The sequence below is a fragment of the Rhineura floridana genome, chromosome 1 (genome assembly GCF_030035675.1).
Source record: "Rhineura floridana isolate rRhiFlo1 chromosome 1, rRhiFlo1.hap2, whole genome shotgun sequence".
NCBI lineage: Eukaryota > Metazoa > Chordata > Lepidosauria > Squamata > Rhineuridae > Rhineura > Rhineura floridana.
In genome coordinates, this window is record NC_084480.1 from 15,978,052 (window position 1) to 16,000,364 (window position 22,313).

The 22,313-nt window shown below is 43.0% G+C and overlaps 1 protein-coding gene across 3 annotated transcripts in view; it reads right to left on the bottom strand.

Moving 5' to 3' along the window:
• The window catches only part of MYO5B (myosin VB), a 363,858-nt gene that overhangs the window by 288,194 nt on the left and 53,351 nt on the right, over positions 1–22,313 (bottom strand). The window lies entirely within an intron of this gene.

Genomic DNA, 22,313 nt, shown 5'->3' on the forward strand with positions numbered 1-22,313 from the left:
ACTGTTACTACTCTTCAGATAATATAGTACAGCTTTGTCTCAAGGCTGCCACAATATAATTTTACCAGGATGGTGTTTCAGAAGCAGAATGAAACACAACCTTACGTCTGCTATTAAGTACTGTGTGAATTTACCCTGCAGAGGTATTTTGGCAAATGCAATCTTTGCCTCCTTGTTTATGCAGAAATCAGCCAAAGACCCACATTTTCAGGAAAATGTTTACTTATCTGAGTACCAAACTTTTGAAGACGTTCAGAAAGAAGGCATGTTTGAAACTGACTCTGTTTTTATCTCAGGATTGGTATCCCAAGACAAATTCAACTTCCCCAAAATAAGGATAAACAATTTGCCAAATCCATGCCAATGCATTAGGAGACTGAAACATAGCTCTTCCCCTTCTCATGGCCCTGGACCAGGGCTTCTCAGGGGCAGAGGGTCCTCAGGCAACTGCATCTCTGAGGAAGAGATGGATTCATACACCAGTCTGTCCTGTCCATACCAAGCACCGACGTCCAGCCCCCCCTTAACCTAAAGACACCTCTGTTGCCAAGCTCTGTTGGCTGGTTCAGTCTCCTTAAGGGATCAAGAGCCCCAAGGAGAGATATTTCCCACAGCCAGAAACCCCATTACCTCAAAGAAGCCACAGGTTGCCAAAAAAAGGTCCCGGCCCTTTAACTGACAGATGGGGAGCCCAAAGCCTCAGGCCCAAATGTGGTCCTCCAGGCCCCATACCAAACTCCAGGGACTCTCCCCAGGCCACTCCCCTTCCCCAGACAGACCCCCAACCAGAACTGATTTGCACTCTCCTTCAGTGTTCTTGTCTGACCGGAAATGTGCCCTTGAACTTTGATCATGCTTCTTGCTCGGCTGGATGGAGAATACAGAGGGATGTGCAAGTGTGTGCAAAACTAGCCTGCAGTAAAAAGGTAACATTCACATATGCCCTCAGGAAATAGGGCCTCTAGTCAATTATTATCTAGCCATGCTATAAAACACAGCCAATTGCTCCAGGATCTTGCTGAGACAACTTGGAAGTTTGGTCTCAGCTACAGCAGCACTCTCCATGGTGCTGAATCCACACCTTCATCTCCCTTTCCAGATGCTGACCTTGCCTAGCCTTGTCATCCTGCCTGGAACTACCAACCTCCCCTTGCTTTGGGCGATCACCTGTCCTTGGTGATGGACATCCCCTGTGGATCATGACTGCTCTTATCTTTATGTATTTGTTATCTTTAGGTCCCACTGTTCCTCTACAGAGCTCAAGGTAGTGAGCATGGTTCTTCCTATCCCCTGTTCTTGAGAACAATCCTATGAGGTAGGTTAGGCTGAGTGTGTGTGTATGGCCCAAGATTACACAGTGACCTTTCTAGCTGAATAGAGATTTGAACCTAGATCTCCCCCCAGTACTAGTCTGAAACCACTACACCACATGGCTCTTATCAGCTATTCATTTATTTTTGTCATTGCAAAGTAATCAGGAAAAAATACGGCATTCCGGGCGGAATTAAACTTTCATCTAGCCTTTTTCTTGACCAGAAAAAAATACAGAGATTAATTCAACATGCATATTTGGTTTTGCAAAAGATATATGAAAATCACTACATGCAGGCTTGAAACTTCGATAGTTACCTACATGATTTATTATATTTATTTATTTATTTATTAAATTTATATACCGCCCGACTAGCAATAGCTCTCTGGGCGGTGAACATAAAACAGCATAAAAATACAATAAATAACAAAACAATACTAAAATACAAGCAACAATCCAACACAATAAACATTTTTAAAATTAAATCAGTGTAACTTAAAATGCTTCAGAGAATAGGAAGGTTTTGACCTGGCGCCGGAAGGAGAGCAGAGTCGGCGCCAGGCGTACTTCCTCAGGGAGACATATTTGTCTTTATCGCTAACCAAAATCCCAAGTACGCTTGCTTGGAAATCTAAATCATTTCAATGTCAAGCACATTTAACTGGGAGCACAACGCTTTTCTTAGATGCTTTGTAAGGTGCTAATCCATTAAACTACAGGATTAAACTTACAAAGCTAAAAATCTGCAAAAGGTTCTATACCATCAACATTAAGACAAAATATCATGGTGGTTAACAGCATAAATTCAATACTAAAGTTATAACCATAAAAGAAATACAAAATACATCACAAATCAGTTCATTAGATTAATAAATCAGCATAGCTCAGGGGTTGGTAACCCAGAAGCCAGGTTTGGCCCTCCAGGCCTCTGTATCTGGAGCTCAGGACTTTTCCCAGGCCACACTACCTCCCCAGGCTACACCCCTCATAGCCTTACTATGCACTCTCCTCAAATGCTTTTGCCTGGCTGGAATGTGTTCTTGAAATCTGATAATTAGCTACTAGGCTACATTCAAGATGTTGGGCTTTGTTGTATAAAGCCCTGTACAGCTTGGACCAGCATACCTGAAAGATCATCTTACCCCTTATATACCCAGTCGATCACTGTGCTCTGCTGGTGAGAGCCTCCTGCAGATACACGTCATCAGGAGGTATGTTCCACACAAAATAGGAAGTGGACTTTTAGTGTTGTGGCAGCAACACATTGAATACAGTCTACCAAACAAATGCTGTAACAAAATGTTAAGAGTAGCATTCATTGCTCTGCCCGCTTGTTGCCTCTGGCCCCGCCCACCACTGACATGTGGTCTTTGGAAGGTTGTCCACCTGGGAAGGTGGCCCTTTGGCTGAAAAAGGCTCCCCATCTCTGACACAGCTGGATCACTCCTCAGGGAAAGCCTGGATGATGTATATAAATGTGTGTCTTATGGTCCAGGCGATCATTACATAGGCTGGGGTGAGTGGCACATAGATAAGGAACTACTGACAGATTGCTGGATGATTTGCAGTCAATGGGACTCCCAAATGATTAACAAATAGACAAATACCTAAATTAGAATGCTAGAACCCCTTTTCTGCAGTAATGCAGATACAGATTTATACTTAGAACATGTAGGTCAACCCAGTGTGTGGCTCATGGAGTGCAGTAAGTAATGAGCGCCACTATTTTGCACCTGGCTTCACCCACATTACCTTCTTCCATCTGGCTCCACAGGGCAGACCTTGGGAATTCTAGTAAAATAAAACACCCACAATCCTGAAGTACGCACACATCTGGTGTATGCTCTGCAAGGAAAGGGATGCTGTAGCTTGGCTCTTTTTTACTGCTGCATGCTCAACGAGAGCAGGCTATTTATTTATTTATTATTTGATTTATATCCCGCCCTTCCTCCCAGCAGGAGCCCAGGGTGACTAAGAGCAATGATTCAGAAAATAGTGTTAATATTAGGTTGCTGTTACTCTTGCCTTTAAAATAAGTGACCTGGATAAGGAAGGCTCCCTGATGCCAAAAGGACAACTCTTTTTTATTATTATCATCTTCCAAGGAATTCTATCAAAAGTTTAATTCCAATGAAAAAGGCCACCTCTGTCAAAACTTAAAGTATCATGTTGCTCAGCTTTAAATACTGAATGTTATAGACCCCTGTCACACTGGACCTTCCCAGCAAATATGCTCAATTCAGCCATCACCCCTAGTCACAGCTCAGTATGGTTCAGGGTTGGGCAAGTCCAACTAAAAATATTCTTGGTTGTTGGACTGGGAAAACTTCTTCTTAAGACCCCGAAGAGCTGCTGCTAAGAGGGGTTGATAGTACTGGCGGCAGACATTAACAACGGACACAGAGCGGGTCCTCATATTTCTGCTCCAGCAATATCTGAGTTTGGTGAAATACTTTGTGCCTGGATGTCCAGTGATACAGCTTCCAAAGAGGGAGGGAAATTGTTCAGTTCAACTACTACATTCCATTCTGTGCAACCTTTCAGGCGGCCATATACCAGTAATAGGCAGGGCCATCAGCAAAGCGGACAGATCAAAACATGTACATTTTACCTTTGTACAGGAGGGTAGTTTTTATACACACTCACACACTCCTCTCTACCATCCATCCAGGCATAATCAGAATGCCTTTTCAGTGGTGGCCCCCGAATTATGGAACAGTCTCCTCGATGAGGTGCGCCTGGCGCATACTCTTCTATCTTTTCGGCGCCAGGTTAAAACCTTTTTATTCTCCCAGGCATTTTAATGTTTAATGTTTATTGTTAAGTTAATTTTATTCCAAGTGGTTAAATGCTCAAGCTGTATGTTTTTAGTGATTTTACCTGATTTTTATTTTTACTGTATTGTATTTTATTCCTTGCTGTGAACCGCCCAGAGAGCCATAGGCTAAGGGCGGTATAGAAATGGAACGAAATAAATAAATAAATAAATAAAATTCAAGGACACATTCTAGCCAGTCAAAAGATTTCAAGAAGGATGCGAAAGAAGGCCAGTGAGGGGTCTGGCCTGGGAAAAGGGGGTGGCTGTGGGGTCTCTTGAGGGCCACAAAAAGAAGCCTGGAGAGTGACATTTGGCTCCTAAAATCCACCGCCCCCCTCACTCACTCCTGTGTTAAACCATGCAAAATGCTTCATCAGTTGTTGGGAGTAACTGCAGATCTGCTCATGGCCCATCCCCCCCATTAGCGTGGTGGCCCACTAGTGCCAATTGCTGTAAATCAGTGGAACACAACAGGCTTGGTAGCCTCCTAGTTGTATTACCAGATATTTTTGGAACAAGACTCTTCTTCTGCAAGCTCCGAGATTCTCTGGACTCCCCCCTGCTAAAGAGCTCAGGCATGGAAACAGTACAAGGAAGGGTTGCTTGCAAGTAAGAAAGCTTTACAGAGTTAAATGAAAAGAGACAAAGCTGCAAACTATTAACAGAGGCACATATATACTAGTAAAACTTCAATTAGTTCAGAAGTAGGCTACAAGAATTATGTCTAGCATATATAGGTAGAGACATATTACACCAATTCTTAAAATAATCACATCGCCTGCCTGTTCTGCACCCAATTTGAGGTGCTAATGCTTACCTTTAAAGCCCTAAAGGGCTCAGGACCCAAACACCTGAAGAAACACCTCCCACATTGTCCTACCTATGCCTTAGGATTTTCAGCTGAGGCCTTTCTTCAAGAGCTGTCACTTGTTGAGGTGTGATATGCTTGCATAAAGGAGAGGGCCTTTCCTGTGATGGTGTCTCGACTATGGAATACTCTTCCTAGAGAAGCTTGACTGGCATCAGCATTGTAACCTCTTCAGCACTAAGAAAAGACTTTCCTGTTTGGCAAGTTATTTTAAAGGTGCTAAGTTTGGCTTTGAGCTGTTGCCTTTTCGTCTCTATTGTTTTATGATGGTTTTGCTTTTATTGCATTTATTTATTGAACTTTTAAAGTGCCCTTCATCCACTGGAAATCCCAGGGTAATTTACAAAACATTCAACAAAGCAATAAAACACAGTGAACTGAATCCAACTAAGTCATACTCAGAGTAAACCCACTGCAATCAATGGATATGACTAGGTTCATTGATTTCAGTGAGTCAGTTCAAAGTATGGTTCAGTTGGACGATACAAGAAAAGATATCCTGCTCCCAGCCTGCACAACTGGCCTCAAAGACTAAGTTACAACCCAGTTAAAATTGTAACAACAAAACAATCAGGTTTCTAAAAACTATTACACACTGTAAATACAGCAGGCATGTGGTTCACTGGAAGAAGGGCCCAGGTTCAATCCCTGGCATCTCCAGGTAGGACTGTCTGAAAACCTACAGCACCACTGCCAGTCAATGTAGAAGACAATACTGTATTAGATGGACCAATAGTTGCATAAGGCAACTTCCTATGATGTTTCTATGCTCCACAATAACCCCAGAAGCTTTTGTATGTTGTGAATGCATGAAGGATAAGGCTACCAACAGTTACTGGCCACGCTGGCTATGTTCTCCCTCCACTGTCAGAGGCAGAATGCCTCAGAATACCAACCTGCTGGGAATCACAAGTAAGGAGTGCACTGTTACACTCAGGTCCAGCTTTTGGGCTTCCCATAACAGCATCTGGTTGGCCACTGCAAGAACAGAATGCTGGACTACATGGGACTTTGACCCAATACAGCAGGGTTCTTCTTATGTTCTTATACTGCCCGGTATTTCGATGAAGAGCAGTTTAGATAAAACTTGTTATGTGACACTTAACTTGTATCATCATCATCTTTATTTGCGGTCATAGACCCATCCTACTGAAGGCGTAAGGTACAGCACAATATAGTTTAAAACAGAGGTAAAAACGATACATTTTGTCCTTCTATTATAATAATAGGTTAAGTCGACAGAAGTTCAGAACATTTCAATTGCGCAGCGTATATAAATTTAACAACATTCATAGTAATTTGTTTATTAGATCCTGATATTAGATAGCGCAACTTATTTCCAGGAGCCATCTGAGTGATACTTTCCATTATCTTAAATAAAAATTTAAATCGTATAAAATCATAAAGAGGGCAGTCAAACATGATATGAAAAAGCATTTCAATATTACCCTTCTCACAAGGGCACAAACGTTGCTCATATGGGATTCCTTGGTATCTCCCTAAAAGAAGTGATGAATGGAGTTAAATCTGGCTCTTGTGAAGGCCAGACGCAATTTAGGAAGTATGAGAAAATCCAAATATGGAGCATAATGGTAGGGGTCAAAGATTAATTGAAAGTGGATGGGAGAGCATCTTTTTGTGTCCATTGTGGTGTTAATTTGGAAATCTATGTCCTTAAAACGAGTTCGAATTGCAAGTTTGGCCGAATTTAGGGATTGTGAAGATAGGTATTCAAATGATAGGCCTAAGGAGGAGAATTTACTCCCAAAGTTGTTGTTCCAACTTGATATAAACGAATCACTGCAGAGGTAAGTTAAATAACCCGAAGGTGGTTCGTAAGATACTCTGGCCCAATAATTGGAGGCTAACATCCACGCTTGGCATTCAATAGAGGAAATGCCACCTTCTAGTCTAAGGGCAGCCGCCAGGGTGCATCTGGGTACGCCCAGTAGATGACGTAAGAAGGTGGAAAGAACTGCTTCTATTGAGGAATTAAATGCATGAATCCAAATTGGTATACCATATAATAACTGAGGAATAATTTTTATTTGAAAAACTTTAATGGCTGCAGGCACATACCTTCCCCTTTTATAAAAGAAGTAACGGAGAAGGTTTTTAACTGAGTTTCGGGCTTTAGCAACGGCAGCACTTAATTCAGGGTTGAGTGAAAGGTAATACCAAGATATTTATATTGCGAGACGAGGGCAATTTGTTGGCTGTTTACTATCCAAGTACCTGACATTTTACACCTCGCAAACACTAATATTTTTGTTTTTGAATAGTTTATTGTTAAATGATTCTGGGAACAGTAGGTCATAAAGGCTCGTAACAAGCGTTTAAGTCACACCTTAGAGAGGGAAAGGAGAGCAGCAGCATTGGCATAAAGAAGAAGAGGGCAGGAATGTACCCCGACTTTTGGGGAATGATAGTCATTAGACACACAGTGTGTGTTTAAATTGTTCAGATATAAATTGAACAGATAGGGAGCCAAAGTACATCCCTGTCTTACTCCTTTGGTGGTTGGGATTGGATTTGATAGAGCCCCCTCATGTCCGCAGCGAACCTGCAGTGAGGTATGTTGGTGTAAATTATATATTAAAAAGAGAAGCCTTTTATCAATTCGTAATTGAGCCAATTTTTTCCAAAGGTGATCTCTTGAAATGGAGTCAAATGCGGTTTTTAAGTCCACAAATGCTACGTAAAGCCCATTTCCTCTGTATTTCATGTATTTTTCAGTGAGGAAATTTAGCAATAGGCAGTGATCAAGGACAGAGCTTCCTTTTCTAAATCCTGCCTGTTCACTTCCTAATACGTTGTTTTCTTCCATCCAGATGTATAGTTTTGATTTTAGGTGGGAAGCATAAAGTTTGCCTATTACAGAAAGTAAACTAATTGGACAGTAATTTGAAGGATCTTCTCTGTCACCTTTTTTATGGATTGGCACAACTATTGCATTCCGCCAAACCTTTGGAAAATGGCCTGTGTTATTGATTTTTGTGAAGATATTGGCTAATAACGGGGCCCACCAATCCGGAAAATTGATCAAAAGTTCCGGTGGAATGTTATCTGGGCCGGGGGCTTTGGTGGGTTTTAACCCCACTATCAACTCCATTATCTCCCCTTGAGTGACTGGAGGCCATTGAGGGAGGTCAGAAAAGTCGGGTGGTAAATTGGGGTTTTGGGAGTTGTATCGGTCCTCTTCATAAAGATCTAAATAATATTGTTCCCATTTTTGAGATGGAATATTACAGGAGATATAGTGAGTGGATCTCATCGAATTGGATATAATTGACCAATTAACTTGTAGACCTGATTGCTAAGCTGAAGGAGCCCGGAATCCTTTTAACGGCTTTGATTTGTATACCTGGAGCCAGGGGCAAGCAAAGCAGGATTTCTTCAAAGTATCCAGACAGAAGGTTGCCAAGTCCCCAGCTACTTTACTACACACTTGGAGCACAGGATGAGTCACAGGGGGAACCTGGGCCCGTAATCCCCACTCCACTTCTTGAATTTCTCACATTTACTATAGAAAACCAGCCTGCAAGGTCTGGTCAGGTTGTCCTACCAATCTCTCCCAAATGTACAAACTGCTGGGGACCCACACTGGCCTGAACCACCCCCACTTCATGAAAAACAGCATCCCTGATTACCAAGCTAGACATAGCATGAGATTTAGCAGGCAGTTGTTGACAGGTAGATTTCCTAGCACATGCAAGGTAAATCACAACATAAAACATTAAAACCCACAAGGGATGGAAATGTAGCTCAGAGCATTTTTGGCAGCCTAAGGATACAACTTCAGTCAATTTTTTAAATGGGAGTTGATGTTTTATTCAAGCTGCTGAACCACAAATCAAAATCTGGAGTTCAAATTTATACGCATGCAATTTAGGATTGACAGGCCGTCCAGGAAGAACCTCTGAAAATTCAGAGTTTTATTCTAAATCAGCATTGCCTCCACCAAAACAAATTTGCAAAAGTAACTAGCTCACCAAAGAGAATTCTACTCTAGGCATTCCAAACTGATTAGAAGTCATTTTAGCATGTAAGCAGTATATAAATTAATAAATAATAATTATTATGTACATGTTAGTGATTTATGAACTAAAACAGGTCCTAAAACCTTTTCCCCACGGACTACTTAAAAACTGTGGGAGGCCTTGGCAGACCACTTAACAATTTTTGTGTCTCAGTTGTAGTGTGCTCTGCTAGATGTGCTATGATTTTTAATTATATTTTTATTGCTTCTTTTATTTTATTCAAATTGCAAAACAACTGGTGGAAAACAAGCTGAAACCATTGTTTCTCTGAACCAGGCTACTCTCTTATTTTATTAAATTTATATCCCACCCTTCCTGTCAAAGGAGCCCAGGGCAGCAAAGACATCAGTGATACATTAAAAAATCATATTTAATTGTTTTAAAACCATTAAAAGCATCTAAAGTATTTAAAAATGCTAACAGAAAAAAACATGTGACCAAATTATGCGTCTGGATAGGCCTGGTGAAACATAAAAGCTTTCAGCAGGCATCTAAAACAGTATAATGAAGGTCCCTGCCTAATGTCAACAGGCAGGGAGTTCCAGACGACAGGTGATGCCACACTAAAGGACTGACTCCTTGCAAATGTGGAATAAATACTGTGTTGCACTTGTAAAAATGGAGGCTTTGCAGATCAAAGTAGGCACATGCGAGGCATTACTGAGGAATCCAAAATCTAAGAAGCAAGTTGTCATGGCCCCGTCAGAGGACTCCTCAGATGAGGACGACTCGGGAGTAACAGCAGCAGACTCAGGAGCAGCAGGAGACACGGAGGAGCCTCCTGAGAATCCAGCTCCTTCTGCCCCTCAGCTGCAGAGCACCCCAGGGACAGCAGAGGCCCTGCAGCCAGACACAGACAGTGAACAGGATACTCCCCCCTCACCTGCAGAACGGAGACAGCAGAAGGTCAGGCAGAAGACAGGCAGGCCTGTCTCCTTAAGGCCCAAACGCTGAGGGCTCACACCTGCTGTCCATCCTGCTCTTTATAAGGCATACCTTGGTTGCAGCTTGTTGCTGACTGCAACGTCAGGCGTGGCTTTGTGTAGACCTAGTTTCCCTGCAGCATCTCTTTGACTGACCTCCTTGGCAATTGATCCCGGACCTCCACTGACCTCGCTTCTGGACTTCTGACTCGGCAAGTACGCTTTGGATAGGCCTGACAGATTTACAACCCGACTGCTGGCTAAGGACTTTCCTTCCCTGCCAAAGACCCAGGAATTTCCAGCCCCCCCTGACACTGCTGATGCAGTGTAGAGCTGACATAAGTATGCCAAACCAGAGATCAGCGCTTGGAAAAGTTACGTTTTTGAACTACAACTCCCATCAGCTCCAGCCAGCATGATGGGCTGATGGGAGTTGTAGTTCAAAAAAGTAACTTTTCCAAGCTCTGCCAGAGATATAGGTCAAATGACAAGGCTTCCTGATGGAGAAGCTGTATTCATATTATGAAGAAGATTTCAGGCGATAGCAGTCGTCTTCCCAAGTAGTTCCTTTTCCAACAGACTGCTGAGTGCAGGTTCTTGAAAGCCCACTTGCCAATACAACTAGGGTGCTGTAATTCATTTCAAGATGTTCCCAATCATGTTGAAAGCATGATCGCTTTAAAAGCATCTGGCAAGATTAGTGGAAGTAAAGTCATTTTTCATCAAATCAGACACCAAGTGCTTTTTTTTAAAAAGCTAAGCTAATTGGGGGGGCGAGCAATATCTGATTGGGAAACCTGGTTATAGGTTCCCAACGGCCCATCTGCACTATACATTTAAATCAATGTTATATCACTATATCTGAGATTTTTCTTTTTCTCACCCCACTAGAAAAAAAGGCCACTTGGTTGTGGTTGTTGTTATATATTCTCTGCCACTTTTTTGTGCTAGCTTCCATCTTCTCCATCACCTTCATGAATCTGAACACCACTAGGGCTATATTCACTCTAAACTTTTGGTGCACTGTTATTACTCCTTAAGTAAGTCATGGCTTCCCCCAAAGAATCCTAGGAAGTTTAGCTTGATAAGGGTGCTGAGAGTTGTTAGGAGACCCCAATTCCCCTCAAGAATTGCGATTCCTACCGTGATTTAATAATCATCCTTCTTCTCAGGAAACTCCATCCAGCCAAGCAAAAGGCATCATCACAGTTGAAGGACACATTCCACCAAGGCAAAAACACTCAAAGAGGGTGTGAAGCAGGGCTGGTGAGGTAGCCTGGAGATGGGGATGGCCTGGGAAGAGTCCCAAGGGCCAAACAGAAAGGGCTGGAGGGCCACATTCAATCCCCAGGCCATAGGTTCCTCACCTCCTTGTGAGAATCAGTGAAGATAACACCCATACACATCTCCTTGAACCCTTGGGGAAGGACTATAGCTCAGTAGTAAAGCATATATTATCCTCCCTTCTTATGGCTCTCTATCTTTAAACCAGACGTGGACCAGACAGCCCTCCAGATTCCCTCAGACTCCCTTTAGCACCAGCCTGCAAGGCCAATAGCCACAGATAATGGGGGTTCTAGTCCAGCAACATCTGGAGGGCTGCAGTTCTCCAGATCCATGAAAGAGAGGACTCCCCATTTCTGAAAGAGAGTACTGTTCCCCCGTAAAATAGGATTCACAGGTACCCTAGAAAAGCAAGATGAGGCAAATGCCGCCTTCAAATTCAATATAGTCACAACACAATCGTATCTACCTACAAATAGCTCACTTACAGCAACATAAAACAGCTTCCAATATATGACAGTTTGGGTTTTCCTATTCTAAAAGTTCACAAAAAATATCCATCTTTCCAAAAATGAACCAAGCAAAGTGTGGATTTAGAACAAAAACACCCATACACAGGACTTAGGCTTCGATTTTTAATACTGGGTGATTGTTTAGAAGCAAAACATAGGAAACAGGCAACTGGCAAGATATTTTGGTGTGCTTCACCTTATGAAGGATCATTTTAGTGGGATCTTATTTTCAAAGAAATAGTGAATCAATCTATGGTCATTGTAGTGGGAGAGAGGTGAAGGCAGTGCCAGCTTAAGGCCCATTCCTGATCTCACCATGATTGGAATCCTGGGACCAATCACATCTGAACAAGCTTCTAGAGGCAATGGACACAATCCCTCAAACAATGCTCCAACAGGAGTCCCAGTGAGGAGAGAAACACTGTTAGTTGTCCCCCAGGTTACAGGGCCCCACTGGCCTCCACTAGTAGTCAGGCATTGAGTGTTGTCAGTCCCATATTATGGAATACTCTTCCAGCAGAGATTCAGCAGGCATCTTCACTTTTGATGTTCTTGAAGACCTTTTTATGCCAACAGGTCTATGCAGCTGTTTAAACTTTCTTTAGGCAGCCATTTTAATGATTATTTTGTATTGTTTTTATGGTGTTTTATATTTTACTGTATATATATTGTTGCACACTGCCTTGATATTTTATATGCATTGGCGGTATATAATTTTTAAAATAAAACATGAATAATGGGAATGTCAGTGAAGCTGTATCTGGTTGCCTTGTAGCAAACACATATCATTCCTACATTATGTTAAAAAGAATTCCCTTGAAACAGGCATGTTATTTCCTTAAGTCAAGAGAATTTTTTTGTTGGAAACCATTCAAATACAAAAAACCTGCAGTCAAAGCTAAGCCTTCCAAGAGTTTCTTTCAATTAAGAAAGCATTGATTCAGGTCACTCATTTATGAATACAGCATGATTAGTGTCCTTCTCCAGTCAATAAAGATTAATAGCCATTTACACAGCTAGACGTAAGTGTTCATAAGCACACCAGGCATTTTCCTACATTCTCCTAATACAATAAGCCACTTTTTAAATATATTTATCTGAATTCATTGACAGGTCAGTGCCAAACAATCAGAGCAGGTAACAGAATAAAAACTATAAAATAAATTATTACAGATGCAATTTAAAATTAAAGAGACACAAAACAAATCCCACACATTCTATTTACTAAATCTCATTTCTCAAAACCATCCCTACAAAAGGTTTTGGCTAAAGCTGTATTTTGTCAGTTTAAATTGGTAGATAAATCTACCAAAAGCTTTAGCTGACTAACCAGTTGGAAGTAGGTATGAGTTAGGATGCTCTTGTTTAATTTAAATGTTTAGTTCTGGCTATAATAATGAATCAAAGAAAAAATATTCAACGTGGATTGGGTCTCTCTAGTCATTCTCTCTAGACATTCTAATCACTACACTACACTGCCTCTCATTCCTGCTGAATACTTGAACATGTTCAGGGATTGTAATTTCCTCCAACAAGTTCAAAAAGGCATATTTGGTCCCATCCTAATTTTATCTCCATAACAACCCTGTGAGGTACATTAGGCTGAGGGATGGTGGATGGACCAGACTGCCCTAGAGAGCACGACCGAGTGGAAAGTTGATCTTCCCAGTCCTATCTTCACACTCGAACCACTTTTTTTTTACCCAGACAAAATTACACAAAGTTACACCACAGGAAATTTTGAGAAAGCACTGTGGGTGCCAGTCACAAAATCACTGCCTTGGGGACAGGAAACAATGCAAAAGAGTGGGCATGGCCTAACAAAATGACTGCTATATCTATAAAACAGCAGAAAAAAGGTTGTATTCAACTAAGTTCTATACAGAGTAGACACACTGAATTAAACTAATGAACCTAAGTTAGTCATGTCTTTTATCTTTAATGGTTCTACTCTGAGTAGGACTAGCATGGAATACCACCCAAAGACAGGACCCCAAAGCGATGTGGACATAACCCCCTCCCAATTAGCAGGAAAAGTTACCCACATCAGCCACTCACTCACAGAGAAAAGCTTTTTGTACTTTCCCTCTGATGAGAACAGAAGGGATGTTAGGTGTCCAGTCCTATCATCCAATGAAATGTGAGCATGTTTAAAGGGGTGGTGGTCGGTGTAGAAGAGGCCAGGCTGATGCAAAGAGAAACTGAGCAGGAAAAGCAAACACGCTTAAATCCATAGATTTGAAGGGGGCCTAGAGCATCCAGACCTGTAGCATCCCCAACAAATGGTAGTTCAGCCTCTCCTTTACATTCACACAACAAGAGGGCGCCCATCACCCTGTAGGCAATTGACTGAACAAAACACAGTTGAACTAATTTCTCAGTAAACAGGCAGAGGGCTGCACGTTACAAACCATCATTGGATACCATGCCATGAATTCTCTACACCTGCATTATAAAATTGTCACTCGATTTCATACGGGACTTTAGAAAGAGTCAACAGCAGAGAAGGGGACAGGCAAAGACAGGAGAGGGATATTCCCTGTCCCCCAAACACTCTTGAATAATGGGCATCAGCACTGGACAGGAGGCGCTGGCTCCTAAGTAGGACACAACAGTACTGGGGGTGGGGGGGCAGGACACATGAATGGTGCTGGGCGGTGCAGCAATTGGTATTGGGTACAGCTTTGGGAAGCTGGGAGACATTTGCCAATGGACGGCTGCAGTCCTAAGCACACTTTACTCAGAGGTATGTCCTGTTTGGCTCACTGGGACTTGCTCCCCAAACACAGACTTACATGGGGACCGACACAGCTGGAATTTTAATGGGGAATATATTGCCCTCAAACATCATGGGGAGCTACTGTTTTAATCCTACGTCCAGCCAAATGCAGCAAAGCAATACTTCAGCATCACTACAGGGTCATAGTAGGGGACCTTACTGTATGCCTGTGAAACATGGACCATCTATAAACACCACTCCCAACTTCTTGAAAGATTCCACCAACGCTGCCTCCGGAAAATGCTGCAAATTACCTGAGAAGACAGGCGGACTAATGTTAGCGTACTGGAAGAAGCAAAGACCACCAGTGTTGAAACATCAACTTTGCTGGACCGGCCATGTTGTTCGAATGCCTGTTCACCGTCTTCCAAAGCCACTACTTTACTCCCAACTTAAGGATGGAAAACCGAATATTGGTGGACAGCAAAAGAGGTTTAAAGATGTTCTCAAAGCTAATCTAAAAAAATGTAACACAACCATCGAGAACTGGGAAGCCTTAGCCCATGAGCGTCCCAATTGGAGGTCAGCCATTATCAAAGGTGGTATGGACTTTGAAGAAGCATGAGTACAGGGCAAAAGGGACAAACGAGCTAAGCGGAATGCACATCAAGCAAATCCTCATCGTGACCATCTTCCAGCTAGAAGCCTATGTCCTCACTGTGGGAGGCTGTGTAGATCCAGAATTGGCCTCCACAGTCACTTACGAACCCACTGTTAAAGACCTTACCCTGGAAGACAATCTTACTTGGCCACGAGTGATCACCAATGAATGAATGAAGGGGAGTGGGACATCCCCACCCACCTATCCCTGCCTTCCTGCAGCAGATGAGGGGGATGTCAGCCTCTGTACAGTGTATCTACCCTTTACACATGTACAGAGGCTATTCAACATTTCCCAACCTTTGTGTGCAATATTTTCACTCATAGCCTGGGCACTCCACCATATCCCACCCTTATCTCTGGGTGATCACAGATACCCCAAACCCACTGTGGATATAGCCATTGCTAGGTTATGGGTGAGGCAATCCTTTCCTTCAAGGGATACCCTTATGGGATAATCCTGCCACCAGTTTCACAATGAAACACTTTTGTAGTATTTGCCAAGAGACACTGTAAATTAAGAGATTTAGTCTCAGCACCATTTGTTTATTCACCACCTCCCTGAATGTGGGGATTCGAACCCTGGTCTCCCAGGTCGTAGTCTAACACCTTAGCCACTACACCACACTGGCTCTCGTCACCTATATACAAACCTTGAAAACCATGTGTCTTTCTCCATCTTTACAGATAATTTTTAATTTGCTTCTGACAAACTAAGGTTAAAAACTGGCCTATTTCTTCACTTCTTGGAAGCCTGGTTAACCATTCCACAAAGTACTCAGCAAGAAACCTCTTTCCACTGGCTACGCACACTGAGAAGCTTAGCCCTGGAACAGAATTTGAGATCTGCCTTTTCATCCTCAAGGGCAAAGTACTGAAAAATTAACAGAGGCATCCATGAGAAACACCCTTTGAAAACTTAGAAGTCACCCCCCCCCCGGCCTTCTGAGATAAATCTAAATTAAAAGATCCATAGGCAAGATAGACTAAATTATGGACCGGCTTCCCCTCCACAACAGTGCTAGGATGGGGGCTGAGGAATATGAAAAGTTCAATCAGGTTCAAATAAGAACAGCCATTTCTTTTTTAAAGCATGTGGTTCAGAACTCTGTGGTTGGGCTTTGAACTAGGATGAGCCACAGGGAGTATATTACACCGGTGTTTGCTCACCTTCACTGACTTATTTGCTCCAGGTCCAAATGAAAGCGATGATGATCATCCTTAAAGCCCTAAATCAGGGGTAGGCAACCTGTGGTCCTCAGGCAACAAAAGCAGCCTTTGAAGAAGAACAATCTGTTTCTTCCATGACAGCTCGCCGAATTGGGAAGAAGTAACAGGTGTTGGACTACGACCTGGTAGACCAGGGTTTGAATCCCCACACAGCCATGAAGCTCACTGGGTGAGCATGGGCCAGTCACTGCCTCTCGGCCTCAGAGGAAGGCAATGGTAAACCCCCTCTGAATACCACTTACCATGAAAATCCTATTCATAGGGTTGCCCATAAATCAGGATCGACTTGAAGGCAGTCCATTTCATTTTTTCATCTCTGTGCTAGAAAGACTGGACCCTGGATAGCTTTAGAACAAAAGTGGTGAACCTGTGCCCTTCCAGATCTTGCCAGACTACAACACCCTTTATCTCCGACCGCTGGCTCGGGATGATGGGAATTGGAGTCCTCCACATTTCCACATCATTAGAAGCTCCTTCTCCCATATATTTGCCCCCAATTTTTGAGGCCAGGCAAGGAACTCCTACTACTAGCAGAAACCAGTAATGACTTGAAATGAATCCTGATAAAAGTTAAAGAGGAAAGCACAAAAGCAGGACTATAGCTGAACGTCAAGAAGACTAAAGTAATGACATTAGAAAATTTAGGTAACTTTAAAGTTGACAATGAGGACATTGAACTTGTCAAGGATTATCAATACCTTGGCACAGTCATTAACCAAAATGGAGACAATAGTCAAGAAATTAGAAGAAGGCTAGGACTGGGGAGGGCAGCTATGAGAGAACTAGAAAAGGTCCTCAAATGCAAAGATGTATCACTGAACACTAAAGTCAGGACCATTCAGACCATGATATTCCCGATCTCTGTGTATGGATGTGAAAGTTGGACAGTGAAGAAAATAAACTCATTTGAAATGTGGTGTTGGAGGAGAGCTTTGCGCACACCATGGACAGTAAAAAAGAAAAATAATTGGGTGTTGAAATGGAAATGGACTGCCTTCAAGTCGATTCCGACTTATGGTGACCCTATGAATAGGGTTTTCATGGTAAACGGTATTCAGAGGTGATTTACCATTGCCTCCCTCTGAGGCTGAGAGGCAGTGACTGGCTCAAGGTCACCCAGTGAGCTTCATGGCTGTGTGGGGATTCAAACCCTGGTCTCCTAGGTCATAGTCCAACACCTAGAAGCCAAAATGATGAAACTGAGGTTATCATACTTTGGATACATAATGAGAAGACATGATTCACTAGAAAAGACAATAATGCTGGGAAAAACAGAAGGGAGTAGAAAAAGAGGAAGGCCAAACAAGAGACGGATTGGCCATAAAGGAAAGCTGACCCGAACTTACAAGATCTGAACAGGGTGGTTTATAACAGATGCTATTGGAGGTTGCTCATTCATAGGATTGCCGTAAGTCATAATCGACTTAAAGTCATATAACAACAGCAACAAAAGAACATCTTGTCGTTTCCCATTCTGTAAGAGCAACTGGTGATGACATGGAGCAGTGTCTTCTCTGTGATGGCACCTATCTTGTGGAACACCCTGCGCAGGGAGTTCCATCAAAACCCATCTTTGGTTTCCTTTCATAAACAGGTCAAGATCCATCTTTTCTGTGAGATCTTTCCATTTCTGTTGAGTTTTTTTTTTTTAATTACTGCTGCCCTTTTTGGCTCCACAGGCCAGATCATCAGCGTTGGCGTTGCAGATGAAATTTTACAGGGGGCGGGGGTTGCCCACCTGTCAATCAACTGATGTTACAATGATGTCGGGCCTTCAAAGCACCTTGAAGACAGCAAGGTGCTGCTAAAACAAAGGGTTTTTTTCCTTTTGTTTTACTGGTGCGGTTTTAGTGGTGGGGGTTCCATGCAAACCCCTTCGTACTCGGTTCCACCAAGAAGGGAAGGCCACCAAGTCAGTGCGTTTGGGACCAAAACAGGCTCAACACTCACCATTTCTACACATGCAAATTAAACGTCACTTCCATGTAAAACAACTTACATTTCTCTGCAACCAGAGGAAGCAAATGAAAGTCTGAGACATACCCTGAAACAGCTCATTGGTTTAATCAGTCTTTCCCAAACTGGTGCCCTCTTATCAGCCCCAACCAGAATGACCAATAGTAAGGGATGCTGGGAGTTGTACTCCAAAACCTCTGGAGGGCACAGGGTTAGGAAACACATAGTTAGACCACCCCACACACATCTGCATAGGTCAAGGACAGGGTGAAATGAAGTCCTTTACAAAATGTCATAGGAACATAGGAAGCACCTTATACTGAGTCAGACCATTGGTCTATCTAACTCAGATTTGTGTACACTGACTGGAAGCAGCTTTCCAGGATTTCAGGCAGGTGTCCCTCCCTGCCCTACCTGGAGATGCTGGGGACTTAATTTGGGGCCTTCTGCATTCAAGGCAGATGCTCTACGACTAAGCTACAGCCCTCCCCTATAAATGCCATTCATAGTCCCAAACACCACTGCCAATTCTTTTCGTTTTGACAGGACCTGGAATTCCGCTGCTAACAAGGACTGCTGACATATATTGGTTTCTATCTAACATACGGCACTTCTCCAAAACACACACAAATGGGAAGTATACAAGCTGCAAAGGGACTGCACAGACTGCTGTTTGCCACAGAATCAGAGCACTGGACAGTTTCCAATAGATGATCTAGCCCCAAGGGCCAGCTTTTCAACATGGCTTCCTATATCAACCTTGCAAATAAGTCTACAAAAGCCCACAGCTTCATTGTGGTAGTTGCTTTATTTACTAGCAAACCTGCCTCTTCACAAAAAGACTCTGTATTTCATGCCAATGGCTAAACAGAAGAGGACAGAACCAAAATAAGGATAAAGAGGTGGTTTTCAAACCAGTGTCCAAGAATATTTTTTTTTACATTGTTAATATTTGGTTAAAAGTCATTAATAGTCCCAAATTGACATAATTGATTATTTTGTTTAACAAGCATCTTTGTGCAGGAGGCAAGGAATGCGTCTGGCTGACTTGAAGGCTTTAAAAGCATCTTGGTGCCACAGAAATGCACACACCAACAACCACCAGAAAAAATCAAAGCATAATGGGCAGCTTAGGCAGTATCCAATACGTGCTTACCTGGAAGGACATGGGACTTACTTCTGAGTAAACATGTGAAGGATTGCATTTTTTAATTAAAAATCTTTGTGTCTATTTGAGGCTTACCACTTCTTTTTGCTTTCTGAAAATAAAGAGCCAACACATGCACTGTAGAAAGCTTCTGCATCTGATTCTTCTCCGTATGCCTTCTCCAAAGGGAGAAGTGGAGGAAGTGTTACGATTGCTTGGCTAACCCCATTTTGGTTCCAGGGGAACCCAGGAGGCGCAAGGCCAGGAACTATAACTCCCACCCCCACTCTCCCACCTCGCTGGTATGGCTGGTTATGCGTTCCAAAGGTGTTGTGCGAAGAACAACAACAGCAGCTGTTGAGACACAAAATTAACTAAAGCTATTAAATACATGTTATCTTCTCCTTGGCAGAGTTCCTTCCCTCCCGTCTAACGGAATAATCCCATTGTTCTAAGTATTGGAAGTAGCCTGAGTTTTCTCAGGGTCAGAGAGAGACATGCACACTCACACAAAATCACCTCATTCCCAGACCCCTCCTTGGCAGGGGGGGGGGAGAGAAAAAGTCTTTTTAAAACTGAGACTTGAATCTAGAGGAGAAGAAGGGGGGCCAGGGTGATTGGAGCTCCAACACGTCTACTACGCTCTCAAGGAACGCATCGAGGGACTGCAGGGACAGAACCAGAGAGAGAGTCTGGGTCTCGGTGCAAAACCTTGAGACCAAGAGATTCTTTCCTGGTTTTGGATCAGAGCTCTTTCACATAGCTTCAGCTATTTCAACAGCCCACCCTGGGCCTAGGATAGGTAATCTCTCTCTTACCTGTCACTCCTTATAGTAATAGGATCCTTAAATCTCTTTAAAGTTATGAATGGGTTAGGGTATTAATGATTAATGCTGCCACGCACCCAAGGAATTTTGTAATGCTATTCTTTGCTTTCTCTCAATAAAAGAAAGCTTTGCTTCATTTTGGTTTGGACCTGCAATTCTTGGGTTATATACATACACCATTTAGGCACATTTCAGGGCAAAGCGCTTGTTTTATCCCTAGCAAAAGATTCCCCTCCTCTCAAGGAGGTGTGTTTCATGGGACATGTGGGTGGCAAGTTCACACATTCAGGTTCCCAAGACCATGTGTTGTAACAGACGGCAGTGTGAGAATGGGCTTTTTCAGTGGTGGCTCTCCATTTGTAGAACAGTCTCTCCATGGAAACACACCTGGAGCCATCATCGTCAGTTTTTAGGCACCAAGTTAAAATACTGCCCAGGCTTTTGGTCATTAATTCAGATCATACTATGGTATGATTTCTGGTCTATTTTTTGTGGTCATCTTTTAGGCATTTTTTAACCCTAACCTTCCCAACTTCCTTTGACACCCTTATTTGTTTAAAGAGGGGATGTGTCACTAGGCAGAGGCAGCCATAAGAAAAAAAGGCATAAAATGATTTCAGCTACAGAAGTGGAGCAGTAGGGCAGCTTTTTAGACAAGTATTTAAAAAAAAAAATCAGCTGACTGTTTGCTAGCAATAGTAGTTCCCTGAAATAATAATGCTTAGCATTTAATTACAGGTTCATTTAAAACTACCCATGATGTGTATTAGTCCATGAAATCAAACTGAGCCACTTACAAAGCCAATTAAATGAGCCAGGATATGCATCTCCTCAAGGTAGAGGATCAATGGTATATTTGCAGATGACGTCAATTCATAGGTAACATTGAGTTGTCAACTACTCACACAAAGACGAGTTGCAGCCCTGCATTAATAGATAGCATACACTCATGTATAATCTTTTTCACTGCACAGTCTAACTATAAGCATGATCAACAAAACGACATTTCAGAAATCCTTATGAACAATCCTGTAAAGCAGGTGTGGACAGCCTCCAGCCTGCAAGCTTAATTAGACCTGGCCCAGGTCCCAGTTTGGCCCATAAGGCCATTTTTCCAAAACGATGTTCACTTTCCCCACACCTGCCATCATATGTGAGGTCAGGTGTGACGCATGCGGAAATGCAGTTGTCAGGGAACAACTGGGAACTTTAAAGTGCTCTATCAGCATCCAGACCCAGCATCAGCAGGCAGTCAAGTTGGGCCCTCCTTTTGGTGGGAGGGTGGCACTCCTGCTCCACATACTGCGGCAGTGTTGGGTCATATGACTCAATACTGCCACAGATCATGATGGGGGAGCTCCCAGGCATGCGTGCGTGCACACACACACAGAAATACAAAATACAAGCAGCACAGGCTTCAGTAAAACTACCTGCCCCATCTACCTGTCACACTGGTGTGTCAGACTGCATGCCCCCAAGCTGTGCACGCATGCCTGACATCACCAAAGATGATGGCAGGGCCATTCCTAAGGGATTGACACATGCGAGGTAGGTGAGGCAGGTGGGTCTATTTAAGCCCCATGCTATCAGGAGGGGGTGTTGGTTTATATGGCACTGTAGGCCCAGGGCAGGCTGGTGCCCAAGGGCCCAGTCACACCTGACACCAGCCCTGTCAGCATCAATCAGCTGATCAGTTCTGACAGCAAGCCTGCAGCAATCAGCCGCACTATGGCATTGCCCACTGGGAATTTCATAGCACAACTGCTCCCAGTGGGCTTCCTGTAACCACCAAACAGTTGATCAGCTCTTACAGGAAGCCTGTTGGGATCTGAACTTACTGTAAGTCCCAAAGCAAGGCTTGTTGTAAGCACAAGAGTCCCTTTGCATAACCAGCTTACACTGAAGCAGGGAATTTTTAAAAAATCTTCCTCTGTAGCCATGACATGAGTCATCTCCATAAAGGAATTGTTTTCGTTTTGGTCACCTGACATCATTGCAATTGTAATGTCAGATCACC